The sequence below is a fragment of the Leucoraja erinacea genome, chromosome 11 (assembly GCF_028641065.1).
Source record: "Leucoraja erinacea ecotype New England chromosome 11, Leri_hhj_1, whole genome shotgun sequence".
NCBI classification, from domain to species: Eukaryota; Metazoa; Chordata; class Chondrichthyes; order Rajiformes; family Rajidae; genus Leucoraja; species Leucoraja erinaceus.
Genome location: NC_073387.1, coordinates 26393358 through 26412787, shown reverse-complemented (window position 1 = coordinate 26412787; position 19430 = coordinate 26393358).

Genomic DNA, 19430 nt, shown 5'->3' with positions numbered 1-19430 from the left:
CCATTTCACTTCAGCCTGGTCTCTCTACATGTCTTCCACAAACAAAGGTCAGCAAAACTGATTATGTCCGAACCCTCAGCAGTTTCTTTCCTCCCATCATTCCAACACCTACTGATCTTTAATGGTTCTCAATTAAGCAACACTTTAATTTTTATAAAAATCTGCATGGTCTCACTTTCTCCATTTCTGTGGTGTCCTACAAGATGTTTATGCTTTCCATCAATGTGAAAATACATGGAACTTTAACACCTCTGCCATCGATAGCTGTGCTTTCAATGCCAAGGACAGAAAGTGTGGAATTTCCTACTTAAGCCTCTCAACTCCACTTCCATCCTTTAAGATGTGATCAAACCATGCCCTTTGACCAATCCATGGTCAGCCACCATAAAGTCCCCTATTGTTCAAACTATCAATACCTCACAAGAAAAGAAAATATGGCAAAAGAGGTGGACTCAACGTACCAATATTTCTTTCAAAATAGTCTGTTGGTAACAATTATTTGATAGAAAAGGCCTCCATGAAAATTATTTAACCTGTTTGGCAGATCTTCATACTTACTATTGAGTTCTAATGCTCAGTTATTGAAATTCAGTTCAATGGAGAGATGTTTCGGGATAAAGTCCTGTCCTACACTCCCCATACATGTTCTTTGACGCCATCCCTCCAATGCACTTTCCCTTCTGTCGTTTAGTGCTGAAGATCTGTGTCCAGAACTATCTATGCCTCGAGCAAAGCAGGACACATCCAGTCTGGCTAATTACCACCAATTCTTCGACACTCAATCATCAGTAAAACTATTAAGTTGCACTTTATCACCAATTCCTACTTCAATGGCCGCAGTCATAGATAGCACAAGGAAAGATGGAAGTGAATGTGGGAAACCATCAATGTAGCTCCAGGACATCATTGCCAGTATTCCTAAAAACAGGGCAGAATGCCTAGAGGGAGCACAGAGAACGTTCACCAGACTGATTCCTGGGATGTCAGGACTTTCATATGAAGAAAGACTAGAAAGAATCGGCTTGTATGGGGGGGTAAAAAAAACACGGTCGGTATATCCTTTTTTGCGGAGTTTTGTGTTATAATAGAGCGATTGTTTCTCCTTTTTTTTCTTCTCTTTCTAGGGTCTATTTCCTTTCTTTATTTCCTTCTCTAACTTCTTCCCTAAGGGGCTTTCGTTTCCCAACACTTTCCTGCACCTTCACGATTCTTGCTCACTTTCCTTACTTCTTTTATTTCAACCTTTTTTAAAGCTCGATAAACGAAGTGGTACAACAAATGTAATAAGATATATGTGATGTGTATTGCTGTAATTTACTGTACTTCTAATAAAAATAAATAAAAAATAAAAAGGAATCGGCTTGTACTCGCTATAATTTAGAAGTTTAAGGGGGTTCTTATAACCATATAACCATATAACAATTACAGCACTGAAACAGGCCATCTTGGCCCTACAAGTCCGTGCCGAACAACTTTTTTTTCCCTTAGTCCCACCTGCCTGCACTCATACCATAACCCTCCATTCCCTTCTCATCCATATGCCTATCCAATTTATTTTTAAATGATACCAACGAACCTGCCTCCACCACTTCCACTGGAAGCTCATTCCACACCGCTACCACTCTCTGAGAAAAGAAGTTCCCCCTCATGTTACCCCTAAACTTCTGTCCCTTAATTCTGAAGTCGTGTCCTCTTGTTTGAATCTTTCCTATTCTCAAAGGGAAAAGCTTGTCCACATCAACTCTGTCTATCCCTCTCATCATTTTAAAGACCTCTATCAAGCCCCCCTTAACCTTCTGCGCTCCAGAGAATAAAGACCTAACTTATTCAACCTATCTCTGTAACTTAGTTGTTGAAACCCAGGCAAAATTCTAGTAAATCTCCTCTGTACTCTCTCTATTTTGTTGACATCCTTCCTATAATTGGGCGACCAAAATTGTACTCCATACTCCAGATTTGGTCTCACCAATGCCTTGTACAATTTTAACATTGCATCCCAGCTTCTATACTCAATGCTCTGATTTATAAAGGCTAGCATACCAAAAGCTTTCTTTACCACCCTATCTATATGAGATTCCACCTTCAAGGAACTATGCACGGTTATTCCCAGATCCCTCTGTTCAACTGTATTCTTCAATTCCCTACCATTTACCATGTACGTCCTATTTTGATTTGTCCTGCCAAGGTGTAGCACCTCACATTTATCAGCATTAAACTCCATCTGCCATCTTCCAGCCCATTTTTCCAAATGGCCTAAATCACTCTGTAGACTTTGGAAATCCTCTTCATTATCCACAACACCCCCTATCTTGGTATCATCTGCATACTTACTAATCCAATTTACCACACCTTCATCCAGATCATTGATGTACATGACAAACAACAAAGGACCCAACACAGATCCCTGAGGCACCCCACTAGTCACCTGCCTCCAACCCGATAAACAGCCATCCACCATTACCCTCTGGCTTCTCCCATTCAGCCACTGTTGAATCCATCTTGCTATTCCTGCATTTATACCCAACGGTTGAACCTTCTTAACAAACCTTCCATGAGGAACCTTGTCAAAGGCCTTACCAAAGTCCATATAGACAACATCCACTGCTTTACCCTCGTAAATTTCCCATGGTAACCTCTTCAAAAAATTCAAGAAGATTAGTCAAACATGACCTTCCAGGCACAAATCCATGTTGACTGTTCCTAATCAGACCCTGTTTATCCAGATGCTTATATATATTATCTCTAAGTATCTTTTCCATTAATTTGCCCACCACTGAAGTCAAACTAACAGGTCTATAATTGCTAGGTTTACCCTTAGAACCCTTTTTAAACAATGGAACAACATGCGCAGTACGCCAATCCTCGGGGACTATTCCCGTTTCTAATGACATTTGAAATATTTCTGTCATAGCCCCGGCTATTTCTACACTAACTTCCCTTATAGTTTTATAGAAACTTACAAAATTCTTAAGGGGTTGGACAGGCTAGATGCGGGAAGATTGTTCCTGATGTTGGGGAAGTCCAGTACAAGGGGTCACAGTTTAAGGATAAAGGGGAAATCTTTTAGGAACATTTTTTACACAGAGAGTGGTGAATCTCTGGAATTCTCTGCCAGAGAATGTAGTTGAGGCCAGTTCATTGGCTATATTTAAGAGGGAGTTAGATGTGGCCCTTGTGGCTAAAGTGATCAGGGGGTATGGAGAGAAGGCAGGTACAGGATACTGAGTTGGATGATCAGCCATGATCATATTGAATGCCGGTGCAGGCTCGAAGGGCCGAATGGCCTACTCCTGCACCTATTTTCTATGTTTCTATGTTTAAAGGTAGTGTCATAGACCCACAAATTCAGCAAATTCATCAATGACCTACCTTCCGTCAAAAGATCAGCAGAGGAATGTTAACTGATGATTGCACAAAGATCAATTCCATTTTCAATTTTTAATTTCAGGCAGCCCCACATAATATTCAGGCAGTGACCATCCCCAGCAAGAGAAATTCTAACCACCTGCCCTTGACCTTCAATGTCATTACTATTCCCAAATCATCAGCATCAACTTGCTGGGGGTCATTATTGACTCGAAATTCAACTGGATCAGCCACATAAATGCAATGGTGGGTGACAAGAGCAGATCAGAAGCTGCTGTTGCAGTGAGGATAGCATTGAAGATGTTGCATTGAGGACAAGCTCACACTTGAAGTATAGGTAGAGCAACTAGCGATCGGCTAGGACCCAAGAACCCAACATTGATACAAGATAACACATTCAGGTGATGTTGAAAGAATAAATGATTGCCTGATACCACTGATAATAGTAACAATTACCCAAAGGAAGTTAAAAGATATGACCAGAGGTATAAATGGTGCACTGCAGTTAAACGTTAAACGCATTGACAGGAATCTGCTGATTTATGCTCTAGAAATGTATAATCAATCAGAGTTCTTGTCTGAAGCTAGCAAGATCACATCAGTTCAAATCACATACTGCCTTATATGGTTGTTGGAGGACACTTTATTTAAACAATCTGCTCTCAGCTCCAGCAATGGACTTTAAATCTCTCCAACACAGATAATTCAGTTCTTAGTCAATACAAGTCTGCAGCAAGCAACTGAAAAGATAATGCTAATTGCTTAGATTTTTTTCATGAGAAAACCATAGAGAAAAATAGATAGTAGGAGGTATATCACCAAAGCTTAGTGGCTACTGCTTAAAGGGAAGAGTGCTAAGTCTGAAAAGGATTATTAACCTTATATATCTGGGCTGTGCCTGTTAGATTTGGATGTTAGATGGTAAAATAAAAACATTTTCAATTTTCTGGCAATATTTTTGGGATGAAATTTAACAAAAGATGAATGCCTTAGAAAACAAATTAGGAAGATCTGCATATCCATTGTAGTGAGGGGTATAATGGCGCAGATTTTGTTCCGTGAGAGTGCAGTGTTAGAGTGTATTCAGTTTATCCCTGTCAGCAGCTGTGCAAATGTTCAATGCATCCAACTTTGGGCAGGAGTCCCAAATGTCCACAATGCTGCAGAACTGCTGACAAGACTGCTGCAGCAGCGAGTCATTGTTGAGTGTGCGCAGGAGCATTGCAAGTTCATAGTTTGTGAACAAACAGACTATCTCCACAAACAACTGTAGGTTTTTCATCTTTGACTGCACAATGTCTGGATGCCAAAATTAGGCACCTCACTGACTTGTGTTGATAACTTCACCATTACTATTGCAGAAAATATAATGATTGCACCATTATTATTTTTGGCATTGGATGGAACAGTCATAAAGTCAAGATGCATCTTGATAAAATATTGGTTGGGTCACATTTGGAGGTATTGTGTGCAGCTCCGGTTGCCCCATCACATAAAGATGTGGAGGCTTTGGAAAAGGTGCAGCAAAGTTTCACAGGATGCTGCCTGGATTAGAGGGTATTAGCTGTAAAGGGAAGTTAAACAAGCATGAGTGTTTCCCCTGACGTGTCGGAGGCTGAGGGGAGACCAGAGAGAAGTTTATGAAATTATAAGGGGCGTAGAAAGTGTAAACAGTCAGTATCATTTTTCTGGGTTGGAAAAGACAAATACTAGGGAGCATAGCTTTAGGGTGAGCGGGAAAATGTTAAAGGTGATGTGCAGGGCACATTTATTACACAGAGAGGGGTAGATGCCTGGAATGTGTAGGAACAGTCTCTGTTCATAAGAACTGGAGCGTGGACTTTGAAAATGGCGCCTCTTGCATGCAGACTCGGTAGACCATTTCTTTACACTTGCTATTCGAGGATTGGGGATATGGCGATGTTCTACTGGACTGTTTACAAGAAAATAATTTCACTGTGTTAGCACTATGCATATTGAACCGTTATGGAAACCTGGCTGCCAGATGGACATGACTGGTAGTTCAACGTGCCTGGGTTTCGATGTTTCAGATGTGATTGAGAGGGCGGTAAAAGAGGTGGAGGGGTTGCTTTACTAATCAGGGAGAATGTCACGATGGTACTCGGAGAGGACATACTGGAGGATACGTATACTGAGGCATTATGGGTTGAGCTAAAAAATTAGAACAGACCAATCATTCTAATGGGATTATATTATAGACCACTCAATAGCCAGCTGGAGATGGAGCATTAGATATGTAGACAGATTACGGAAGGATGCAAGAACTACAGGGATGTTTAAGTGGGTGGCTTTAACTTCCTCAATTTTTACTCAGTACAAGAGGAATAGTTGGGCAGAATTTGTTGGGTGCATCCAAGAAGGTTTCCTGAAACACTGTGTGGATAATCCGACTTGAGGAGGAACCATACTGGGCCTTGCATTAGGAAATGAGTCTGACCAGGTGACTGCTATTAAGCTGCAAGAGCATTTTGGAAATAGTGATTAGCAGTTATAAGATTGTTTTGAATAGGGACGGGTCTGGCTGTTGGGGAAAAGCACTTAATTGGCAGAAAGCAAATGACAATGTAACGAGGCAGGACCTTGGGAGAGGAGATGGGTAGCAGTTGTTATTGGGGAAGTCCACAGCTGACATGAGAGTCCTTTAAAGGCCAGATCAAAGTGCAGGATTAGAATGTTCCAGTAAGGAGGAGGGATAAGGATGGCAAGGTAAGGGAACCGTGGATGACCAAGGAGCTTGTAAACTTGATCAGGAAGAAAAGGAAGAATATGTCAGGTGCCTTCAGATAGGGCTTATGAGGAATGTAAAGCGAATAGGAAAGGACTCGTGGGTGATTAGATTAGAAGCGGGTAATGAAGATATTTGGAGATGTGGGAGGGCAGGAGCAGAAGAAACAATAGATCTGCCAGGGCAGTACTGATTGTGGGTTTTGGGAAGGAAATAGATGCAGGCAGTGTGGGGCTGGGGAACAATAAGGTTGAAGATTGTGCAGGGAGATTGCCAGATGTGATGAGATCAGAAATAGTCTGGGAGATGATGGCCTGGTGTTTGTCTGTGGGGACATGGTCAAGGAGTGGGTATGAAAGGCTGGCACCTGGCCTCAGCCAGGTAGTGGTCAGCCTGCCAGACTACAATGATCCCCCCCCATGTCAGGAGGTTTAATAACAATGTTGAGATTGTAGCTGAGCGGGCAGAGCCCTGTGTGATCAGAGGGTGTGAGATTGGAGTGGGTAAGGGGGGTGGAGAAGTCAAGATGTTTGATGTTGCTCCAACAGTTGGAAATAAAGTTCCAAAGAGGATAGATGGGTGACAGGAAATATCCTTGAGGTGTAGGAATGTTGGAGACAGATGATGATGTTTTGATGAAATATTGATGAGATTTTGTGCTGATTGCATGAATATGCAAGGAATGGAGGAAGGTGGAATAAATTGCAGGCAGGAGTGGTTCATTTAATTTGACATTGTGTTCCATACAGACCTATTGAGCTAAATGGCCTGTTCTTGTGCTGTAATATTCTACGTTCTATTTTAAATTTCTGACCTATATCATAAGCATTTAATGTTAATAGGAATTATCTTAAAACATACAAACAAAAACATTATTTCCTAAGTGCCCTGAATGTTATGAAGCAATTCAAATAAAGACAATTGTTAAAATTTTTAACGTTTTTACATCTCTTTTTCATTTGGATCTGGCAATGTATTACTAGGTTTGATCACATTCTTAGCAAAAGAAAAACTGCCTTGTTTTCTTCATCACTGACAGCAGAACGTGAACATATTACATAATCCAACATCAAATAATGATTTTCTTTTTTAGAAAAAGTAAGAGCAGCTAGAATGTCGTTTTGATGTTTAGACAGTACTACTGCAAATAGACTGGTTTGTTCCAGAACTTTGAATAAAATGTAAAATGCTGAACCAGTTCCTTTCATGACAACTCACTCCTTGTACCTGCACCACCTCCTGGCACAAAATGGAACACCATGCACCTGATACATTCCAAAGAGCTTGACGATCTGAGATCATTTTGGTGTTCGTTTATTATTGTCATGTGTTCTGATATTCAGTGAAAATAATATTGTGTGGGAACCAAGCAAATCATACAGACATGGATATAATCAGATCATACAAGAATGCAATAAGTTTTGCAAAGAGAACAATTCCAGAATTCAGAATATAGTGTAACAGCATTATAGTCAGGAGTGTTTAATCATCATGTGTAGGGCAGCACGGTGGCACAGTGGTAGAGTTATGCCAGAGACACGGGTTAAACTGTCTGTAAGGAGTTTGTACATTCTCTCCGTGACTGCGTGGGTTTTCCCCGAGATATTCGTTTTCCTCCCACACTCCAAAGACATACAGGTTTGTAGGTTAATTGGGTTGGTATGAATATTACTTGTCCCTAGTGTGTGTAGGATAATGTAAGTGTGCGGGGATCGCTGGACGATGTGGACGTGGTGGGCCGAAGGGCCTGTTTCCGCACTGTATCTCTAAACTAAATTAAACTAAACTAATGTGTACTGGCAATGGTGCAATTAAATTCTAATTGGCTACAGCTTCACAGGCCTATTAACACAACAATACAAATAAAAATACAATAATCAATAATAACATTAATTAGTATTAGCTGTGATGCATCCTGATAGGATGCTTTCTACGGTCATCTGAAGGCGAAGAAACAGTCAATAAATAGGAGTCTGTCGTAAATGTCCTTGTTATATAAATATCTCAGCGATGAGTGTAGGGATAAGGATATGGGATCTGCAGTGGTCCTATGGTGGGTAAACTGCAGTGGATTTGGGCTGAAGACAGACACAAAATGCTGGAGTAACTCAGCGGGACAGGCAGCATCTCTGGAGAAAGGATGGGTGACGTTTTGGGTCGAGACCCTTCTTGGATTTTTATTACGTCTTTGGATTAAGACTTTCTGTGAGGCTGGAGTTAATGTACACCACGACCATCTTCTCAAAGCACCTTGACAGTAGTCATTCGGGCACACTATCTTGCTGTTCTTTGACAATGGTATGGTGGTTGGCTTCTTAACACAGGTGGGAACCTCAGAATATAATTTAAAAGCCACACTGTGCCTTCCACCACAGCGATGAATGCTGTGGTGGTTGTTTTTGTGTTACATTTTTTATTGTGTATTGTGTTTTCTTATTTATTGTGCCGCTGCTGGCAAGTTCATTCCACTGCACTTCATTGTGTATGTGATGAATAAATCTGACTATTGATTGACTATTGACATGGAATTGGTTTGCATGTTGGATTGGGCTGCGTCCACAACTACCTGCAGTTTCTTGCAGCCTTGGTCAAGCTAGCGTGTGATGCATTCCAATAAGATGCTTTCTATTGTGCATCCGTATAAATTGGTAACAAGTCTCGTTGGAGACAAGCTGAATTATCTTTGTCATCTGAGGAAGTAGATGCCCTGGTGTGATTTCTTGACTGCAGTGAGTGAGATTCTAAATATTCATGGGACCAGCAGCTTTCCTGAAAAAGAAAGTGTCCACACCCAGCATTCCAGAACTATGCACTTTCTACATATGTGACCAGGTCAGATTGATGAAACTTGGGAGGAGCACTTTCACTTGTGCAAGTAATGCGCTTGTCATATTCACCAGAGAACTAATGCATTTAATTAACAGTTTTGATTCACTGCTCACATAACCATTATTGTTTCTTCAGAAGTGGTCAGACAATACTCCTTATTCCATTTAGTAGGTCATTGGTAGGCAACAATGACAAATTTCCAGTCACAGTAAAGTAAAAATCTTCCCGTTGCTGTAAATAAGTATTAAAAACAAAAATTGCTGGATGTTCAATTTTAAAGAGAGAAGCAAATTATTGCTTCAGGTCAAAGACTCTTCGTCAGACACATTCACTTCATTAGAACACATTGGCACTTCCTTTTAAATTCAGAATTATGTTGAAATTCACAACTTACTAAACATTGGTTGAATGATATAAAGTAGAAAATGCTGGAAGCACTGAACAGGTCAAACAGCATATGTGTGAAGAGAAACAAAGTTAACATTTCAGGTCAAAGACTCTCAGTCAGAACCTGCATCTGGAGTTTCTTTTGTGTTGATTGGTCATAAGATCGTGCATTGTACTATAGTCCTAGCAAAAGAGGTATGTTTTGCCAGGCAGTTCCAAGCATTTGCAGTGGAAAGATAAGGGATGGCGAAGTCATTCTCCATCCACCAAAATGTTTTATTTGCTATTTAAAATTTTCTGTGGTCGATATAAAAAACCTTTAAAAATAACTGAGGTTTTTCCCTCAAATGCCATAAATATGCCTGACATTTTCAGAAGTCAATTTTATTCTTTCTTGCTGTATTTCTTTCTCAATGTCACTTCTAGTTGAATGCCTCATTTTCACCTGATATGATATTTTCTCTTCCCATTGCCCTTTCAGTTCTGTTTAAGAAGGAACTGCAGATGCTGGACAATCGAAGGTAGACAAAAATGCTGGAGAAACTCAGCAGGTGAGGCAGCATCTATGGAGCGAAGGAAATATGCAACATTTCGGGTCAAAAACCTTCTTCAGGATGATCTTTCAGTTCTTGTCACTTTCCCTATTCAAGAGTCCCATTAAAAATATGTGTCCTTTCTTCTTCTGTCGTATGTCTTTTAGACCTGCATTTCCGTTGAGGCGAGCCAGGCCAACGTGTCATCAAATAGGTCAATCAGACCTCGTTCGTCATTCGGTGGCCGGTGTTTGGGGCAACTGGTGACTACGTTCTTTCTCCTACTACATTACTTTAGATGACATATCAGCAGGTGTTGAAATACCGTAATTTTCATAATTGTTTTCTAGATTTTGAAGGGTACAATCTTTCATTGTGCAAGATTTTTCTGTAAAGATAATACTGGACCCATCGTCAGAATGTGAAACTAATGCAAGTTATTTAAACTTAAAACATTTCCCATGGTGAAAATACTCAACGGGTCAAGCAGCATCTGCAGCGACATTATGTGTTTGACAATCTTTTGGGTTGACACTCTGTTTCAGGACAGATGTTTCAATTTTAAATGTCAACTCCTTTAGCCTCTGTGGGCACCACTGAGTTCCAGTACTGTCTGTTACTCCAGATTCCTGCATCTTCAGTCTCTTTTGTCACAGTATTATTTAATCATGGTAGAAAAATAGTCATATTTTCAAAAATCAAGGGGTCTTTTGCACTCTTTACGAAACCCATTGTTCACATTTTACCTTAAAACCAAGTGAAAATAGAGATAAAAACTGCAGATGCTGGAAATCTTAAATAAATACTCAGCAGATCAGGCAGCAACTGCAGAAAGCGAAACAAATTGAATGTTACAGATCCAAGGCTCTTTAACAGAACTGGACCTCATCAGACCTCATCAGGTCTCACCGGTTCCAATGGAGGGTCTTGGCCCTGAAACATTAATTCAATTTCTCTTTTCTACATCTTCTGAATACTTCCAGGATATTCTATTTTTATTAATAAAATCAAGTGTTTTTTTTCCTTGAAATGTTTCATGATTTTCATATTAACGTGAGGGAAATTCACAACAGCCCCCGGGTAATCAGTATTCAGGTGGTGCCAAACGATGGCTGCCTCGCCAACGGTCTGTCTCGTCTTTTTCCTTCTTTGTTGTTCTTAGTCTGTTGTTAAATGTATGCTTTAGTGTACCTTTAGTTTTGTATTATGTGGGATGTGGGAGAAACTTTCTTTATCTCTTTCCCCGATGGAGTTGCAACTGTTTTCCGTATTGTATCTCCGTCCGCACTGCGGCCTAACATCGAGGAGCTGGCGGCCACTTACTGAGGATCCACCTTGGGAGCTCCAACCACGGGAGCCTGTGGAGTTAACATTGCGAAGCTGCCATTCCCTTTGCCAGGGATCGACCTCAGGAGCTCCAACCACGGGAGTCTGCGGAATTAACATTGTGAAGCTTGTGATCCTTTGGTTAGGGACCAACTTCAGGAGCTCCAAGCCGCATGAGCTTCGACCGCCCCGACACGGGAGCTTCAATCGCCGGCTGCAAGAACTTCGATCGCCCTGACTGCAGATGGTTCAACTGCCCCAACCGCGGGAGAAAAGGAGGGAAGAAGATAAGACTTTATTGCCTTCCATCACAGTGGGGAATGTGGTGGAGCCGCAGTGGTGGATGCTTATGTTAAATTTTATGTAGTTGTGTGGCTTATTGCTATTTTTGGTATGACTGTATGGCAAATCAAATTATTTGTATGTTGCAAAACTTTCCTGGCTAATAAAATTACGATTATGGTTACCATTACAATTACAATTTAAATCGGCTTCCCCACCCCACACTACAAAACTTACTACCGGCTTCCTTCAATATTATTTCATCCAGAGACTGTCAAAGTTATGGATCCTAACTAAAAACTAAAAATAGATAATCTCAACAAATCAGCTGCCTGAGGAGAGTTACCTCATTTTTGGGTCTGGCACATTGCCACCTTTGGGACTCAATACTGATATTTCAAGTCCAAGACTCTTATCCAGAACTGAGCCTGAATGAAAGGTCTCAGCCTGAAAGATTAATTTTGTTTCTCTTTCTACATCTTCTAAGTATTTCCATCATTAATTCTGCAAAAATCATAGATTAAAAAAAATCTCAGATGTGAGAAGATCCAGTTAAAACTATTTGACGAGAAAAACAATGTCAGGTAACTCTATGTACAGTGGCTTGCAAACGTTTTCATACCCCTTGAACTTTTCCACATTTTGTCACGTTACAACCACAAACATAAATGTATTTTATTGGGATTTTATGTGATAGACCAACACAAAGTGGTGTATAATTGTGAAGTGGAAGGAAAATGATACGTGGTTTTCAAATATTTTTACAAATAAAAAACTGAAAAGTGTGGCGTGCAAAAGTATTCAGCCCCCCTGAGTCAATACTTTGTAGAACCACCTTTCGCTGCAATTACAGCTGCAAGTCTTTTGGGGTATGTCTCTACCAGCTTTGCACATCTAGAGACTGACATTTTTGCCTATTCTTCTTTGCAAAATAGCTCAAGCTCAGTCAGATTGGATGGAGAGTGTCTGTGAACAGCAATTTTCAAGTCTTGCCAGAGATTCTCAATTGGATTTAGGTCTGGACTTTGACTGGGCCATTCTAACACATGAATATGCTTTGATCTAAACCATTCCATTGTAGCTCTGGCTGTATGTTTAGGGTCGTTGTCCTGCTGGAAGGTGAACCTCCGCCCCAGTCTCAAGTCTTTTGCAGACTCTAACAGGTTTTCTTCCAAGATTGCCCTGTATTTGGTTCCATCCATCTTCCCATCAACTCTGACCAGCTTCCCTGTCCCTGCTGAAGAAATGCATCCCCACAGCATGATGCTGCCACCACCATGTTTCACAGTGGGGATGGTGTGTTCAGGGTGATGTGCAGTGTTAGTTTTCCGCCACACATAGCGTTTTGCATTTAGGCCAAAAACTTCAATTTTGGTCTCATCTGACCAGAGCACCTTCCTCCACATGTTTGCTGTGTCCCCCACATGGCTTGTGGCAAACTGCAAACGGGACTTCTTATGGCTTTTTTTCAACAATGGCTTTCTTCTTGCCACTCTTCCATAAAGGCCAGATTTGTGGAGTGCACGACTAATAGTTGACCTGTGGACAGATTCTCCCACCTGAGCTGTGGATCTCTGCAGCTCCTCCAGTTACCATGGGCCTCTTGGCTGCTTCTCTGATCAATGCTCTCCTTGCCCGGCCTGTCAGTTTAGGTGGACGGCCATGTCTTGGTAGGTTTGCAGTTGTGCCATTCTCTTTCCATTTTTGGATGATGGATTGAACAGTGCTCCGTGAGATGTTCAAAGCTTGGGATTTTTTTTATAACCTAACCCTGCTTTAAACTTCTCCACAACTTTATCCCTGACCTGTCTGGTGTGTTCCTTGGGCTTCATGATGCTGCTTGTTCACTTTTGTTCTCTAACAGACCTCTGAGGCCTTCACAGAACAGCTGTATTTATACTGAGATTAGATTACACACACAAGTGGACTCTATTTACTAATTAGGTGACTTCCGAAGGCAATTGGTTGCACTGGATTTTATTTAGGGATATCAGAGTAAAGGGGGCTGAATACATTTGCACGCCACACTTTTCAGTTTTTTATTTGTAAAATAATTTGAAAACCATGTATCATTTTCCTTCCACTTCACAATTATGCGCCACTTTGTGTTGGTCTATCACATAAATTCCCAATGAAATACATTTACGTTTGTGGTTGTAACGTGACAAAATGTGGAAAAGTTCAATGAGTATGAATACTTTTGCAAGCCACTGTATAGGAAGGAACTACAGATGCTGGTATAAACCAAAGATAGACACAAAAAGCTGGAGTAACTCAGCATCTCTGGAGGAAAGGAATAGGTGACGTTTTGGAATGGGACCCTTCTGCTATCAAAACTGGCCTAGATTTTTCCATCTGTAATATTTACACCATTTTTTACTCTCCACATTCACTGCCTGGTGTGCTGGGCAAGTCAAACATTTTATTCTTCGCATCAGTTCACTGCAAGAGAACAATGCAGCATTTCATAGCTCTCATTAATCTATGAACTAGATTACATCACAAACTGCATATTTCCATAGCAACCCCAGCTTCACACTATCAGAGATATTCCCTTTGTCCCTTACAAAGATCCCCCTCAATCTCTGCACCTTGACTCCTATTCCCAGTTCTGAGAGACATTCTTTGACCTGAAACATTATTTCCCTTTCCACACATCTTGCTCGACCTGTTGTTTGTTTCCAGTATTTTCTGTTTTATTTCAGATTTCTAGCATCTATGGTTTTTTTCTGGATTTTTTTAATGGATCCTAAATCATCTGATTGATAATATATTAATTGAAATGAATAATTTATTCTTTAGTATCCGACTGATATTGATGTGGCCCTCGTTTAATTCATCATACAGTCAACCATTATTGAATTATAGGCTAGGAACATCTAAGACTTCATGAGCTATTGTTTATGATGAATATTAGATTTGCATCATGCCACAGGTCTCATAGATACATAGACAATAGGTGCAGGAATAGGCCATTCGGCCCTTCAAGCCAGCACCGCCATTCAATGTGATCATAGCTGATCATCCACAATCAGTACCCCATTCCTGCCTTCTCCCCATACCCCATGATTCCGCTAGCCCTAAGAGCTCTATCTAACTCTCTTTTGAATGCATCCATTGAATCGGCCTCCACTGCCATCTGAGGCAGAGAATTCCTCAAATTCACAATTCTCTGTGTGAAAAAGTTTTGCCTCATCTCAGTTCTAAATGGCCTACCCCTGATTCTTAAACTGTGGCCTCTGGTTATGGACTCCCCCAACATCAGGAACGTTTCCCGCATCTAGCGCGTCCAATCCCTTAATAACTTTATATCTATACTATTACTAAAACTATTACTAAAACTCTCATCTAGTCCGGTCTGCGTTGTAATTAAATTTGCGCTAAAACAATCCCCCATAGCGGTATGATTTTTGCCACCTTACTCACCATTCTCCTCTGCTGCAAGTCAAATAAGTTTTGTTCAGATCGATGAAATAGTACAAAAGTTACGAAGGTTTAAAAATTGTAAAAACTGCCCCTTCCGCAACCCGCTGTCAATAACATGGCAAGGAGAATAAAAAACTGAAGGGCCGGAGTGTGTTGAGCAGCCTGCGCACAGTGTGTTGAGAAGCCCGTGGGGAGCGCACAGCCTGCGGACTGCTTCTGCGGAGACCAGCACGACCAGCCAAAGCATATAAGTTGAACCGGAAGCCTCTGAGTGAAGCCGGAGTGGGACCAGGATCTGCTGCATGAGGCCGAAAGCTGAAGGTGTGGGATGAGCACAGTGCAAGCTGGGTCTGCTGCGACCATCACCCCCCCCCCCCCCCACATCATCCCCCCCCTATCCCCATCCCCCTTACCCCCCCCCCCATCCCCATCTCCCTTTCCCCACACCCCCCCATTTCCCCACACTCCCCCCTTTCCCCACACTCCCCCTTTCCCCCACCCCCCCTTCTCCCCACCCCCTCCCTTCCCCCACACCCCCCCCCACACCCCACCCCCTTCACTAACCCCCCTTCCCCACACACACCCCTTCCCCACACCTGCCCCCTTCACTAACTGCCCTTCCCCACACACCCCCCTTCCCCACACCTACCCCCTTCACTAACTGCCCCTCCCCACACACACATGGCATCAATTTGCACAAACTAATTGCATACTAGAGTGTTGGGTTTTTGAGCAAACACAAAACATTAGTCAATTATTCAGAATTGAACAATTCATAGGATAAAATCATTCCTCTCAGACAAATAAAGGCATGACAACATTCAGATAGGAAATAGACTTTCCTGGGTACACAAGAGACTGCAGATGCTGGAATCTTGAGCAAAAACAAACAGCTGAAAGAACTCAGCGGCTCAGGCAGCATATGTGGAGGCAAAAGGTTCCATCATGTAACCCACAAATAGAGGAAACTACAAAAGTGAACATTTCAAATCCCAAGTTTAGAAACTGACAAAAACTAACAAAACACAGGATACCCATGGTGACTTGGTCATTTGGATTCAGAACTAGGTTATGCATAAAAAAACAATGTGATGTGGTGGAAGGATGTTATAGTGGCTGGACGGCTGTGACTAATGATATTCTCCAGAGATCTGTGTGTGTATATAAGTAGATAGATATGCAGGGAATGGAGGGATACAGGCAGAGGAAATTATTTTAACATGGCATCATGTTCGGCAGAGAGATTGTGGGCTGAAGAGCCTGTTCCTGAGCTGTATTGGTCTAATATTTGTACTTTATTTGTGGATTTACCAAGGCACCGTGAAATTCATTTTTGTAGACAGTTCAGTACAAGTATCACTATAGATGAGCACTTAGATAATCATCTCCAATACGGCACAAGTGTATAGTAGTAGTACACCGAGACAGTATGCAGAGGCACCAGATTTGGCACGACGCTCAAGTTCCAGTTATTATAATTGTACAGTTCTTAATCTGACCGTGAAGGCTCATTGTCCTGACGGCATTGCAGGGTCAGCTTGGCCAAACGTGGTGGTTGGTGTCCTTCACCACTACTCCACTGCTCTATGCCACTGCAGGCCCCTTCCAGTCCACATGCTAGGCTACTTGGAGTGGCGCCCGGTCTCGCCGAATCCCAGGCTGCCACAGGGCCTCCAGTGGTCCACTCCACCATTGGGACTCTACTCTGCTTCCCTCAACTGGTCCCCTTACTGGTCCTCTGTCAAACTCCCGCCTCTCCGGTCCATGGGGCGAGCAGGAGCCAGGCTCGGTGACTTCCTTCTCCGGGTGGGTACCAGGTTCCACAGTGGTCAGCCCAGGCCTGATGTCAGATATGGCCGCAGCATGCAACCTATGTTCCATGTTCCCCACTGATATATATGAATATACATCACTGATATATATGAAACACTGGTGAGGTGATGGAAGTCTGGAGTATGGCTAATGTTGTGCCTCTAATTAAGAAGGTCTGCCAAGAAAAACTTGGGTACTATAGATCACTAAGTAACATCTGTGGTAGGAAAGCTATTGCAGGAAATTCTGCGGGATTAGTTAGATCTGCATTTAGAAATGCAGAGGTTGATTAGGGATAGTCAGCATGGTTTTGTACATGGGAGATCGTGTCTTATAAACTTTTTTTGATGAGGTAACAAGGAAGGTTGATGCCGGAACAGCTATAGATGTAGTTTATATGAACTACAGCAAGGTTTTTGATAAGGTTCTGCACTGCAGAGTGTGCTGGGAGGATAGAGCTTATGAGATCCAGTGTTAGCAAGCTAATCAGATGTGAAATTGACTTCATCATAGCACGCAGACATGTTGGTGGAAGGTTGGTTTCCAGACTGGAGGCCTGTGAGTAGTGTTGTGTTACTAAAATCAGTATTAATTCCATTGCTATTTGTTATCTATATCATTGATTTGTATAGGAAGTTTGCAGTTGATACCAAAATACGTGCTACCATTTTTAGTACAATTCTTGACTAATACAGGTGTCAGAGGTTATGGGGAGAAGCCAGGAGAATGGGGTTAGGAGGGAGAGATAGATCAGCCATGATTGAATGGCGGGGTAGACTTGATGGGCCAAAAGGCCTAATTCTACTCCTATCACTTATGACCTTATGATCTTATAATGTAGATGGCTATCAGGAATTACAGCAGGAACTTGATCAGCTGGGCAAGTGGGCCGAGGAATGGCTAATGATGTTTAATCTAGATAAATGTGAGGTATTGCATTTTGGGGAGTCAAACCAGTGGAGACATTCACAGTGAACAAAAGGGCCCTGGAGGCGTGCAGTAGAAACGAGGGATCTAGGAGTACGTGAAAATTATGTTGCAGGTAGATTGGGTGGTGAAGTGGCTTTTAGCATGCTGGTCCCTTATACAGTCGTAAAATTAAAATAATAATAAATTACGGGCTCAAGGTCCAGACAAGGGGCAACATTACATTAAAAATGCATTGCAAATTAAATATCATAAAATACATATAAAATCTTGGTATATCACATAAAAACATCATAATTTATATATTTTTTTAAAACACAATACATAAGTTAAAAATCCAGATTAAAAGAATGATCAATGTCCTACAACGAGACAACGATAGCAGTGTCTCCACAGCTGGGATTCGTAGCGTGTAGTGCTAACCCTTATGTTTGACAAGGCCACAATAAACACATATAGTCATAGAGTGATACAGTATGGAAACAGGCCCTTCGGCCCAACTGGCACACGCCGGCCAACAATGTCCCAACTACACTAGTCCCACTTGCCTGCGCTTGGTCCATAACCCTCCAAACCTGTCCTATCCATGTACCTGTCTAACTGTTTCTTTAAAAATGGGATAGTCCCAGCCTAAACTATCTCCTCTGGCAGCTTGTTCCATACACCCACCACCCTTTGTGTGAAAAGGTTACCCCTCGGATTCCTATTTAGGGGATTGTGTATAGAAGTTGGGATGTTATCTAACAGTTGTTCAAGACATTTGTGAGGGAACATTTAGAGCAGTGTGTTCAGTTTTGGTCACTTTGCTGTAAGGAAGTCGTATATCTCCCTTTCATCTCCACTCTTTCCCTTGACTCCTTCAACCCTATCCCTTCCTCCAACTTTACATTTCACTCCACCTCTTCTTTCCTCTTCTTACACCTTTTTGACTCAACCAATTTTCCAAACAACTCCCATTTCACCTGTTTCCACTTTTCATTTCCCAGACTTTGTCTCACCCTCACCTATCTCATCCAGCTTTCTTCCCCCTACTCCATTAGTCTTAAGAAGGGTCTTGATGCAAAAGGTAATCTGTTCATTTCCTCTACAGATGCTGCTTGAGCCGTTGAATGCCTCCAGGCTTTTGCTTTTTGCAGAGGATTTCAGCATCTGCAGTTTCTTGTGTCAACAGGAGATATCATAGGGATAAGGGGAATCAGATACAAGATCCACTGATGAGCTGGTGGTTAGTTATTTGGACTGAGTCCATATGGTGGTCAAGTACATGTTAAGAGATCTGAAAAATACCAGCAATAATTTGGAGGAGTAGGCAGAGCCAGTGGGATGGGGGTTGAGTTTCTAGCTCATATCGTGCTGAGATCTCTTCAGATATTCTTATAAGACATCTATAGAAATAAAAAAACATCTGTTAACTTAAATTAAATAAGCAGCTCTGCATGGCCAAAAATTGTTTTGTTGTGTATTCAAGGGTAGTAATTTTACTAGCCATCTGTTATGAAGCTTTCCACATCATTAGAGCTGTTCAAGAATGTGCCATTTGCATACTTCTACTCATGAGCTCCATTCTTATTTATCTCCTAAAATCAGCAGCTGTCAAGTGAAAAGCCATCAGAGCAGCACGCCTCCAGTTACCTGATTTTCCATTTGGTACCATTCTCCAGTACAAAGGTTTTTTTTCCCTTATTCAAACTTTTTGATTATTAAAGAGATCCTGGAAAGAAAGTGAAAGAAGCTGTACAACATCCATCGTGTGATAAATTAATAAATAATTTTCATATGAACACGGTTAGGGTTTT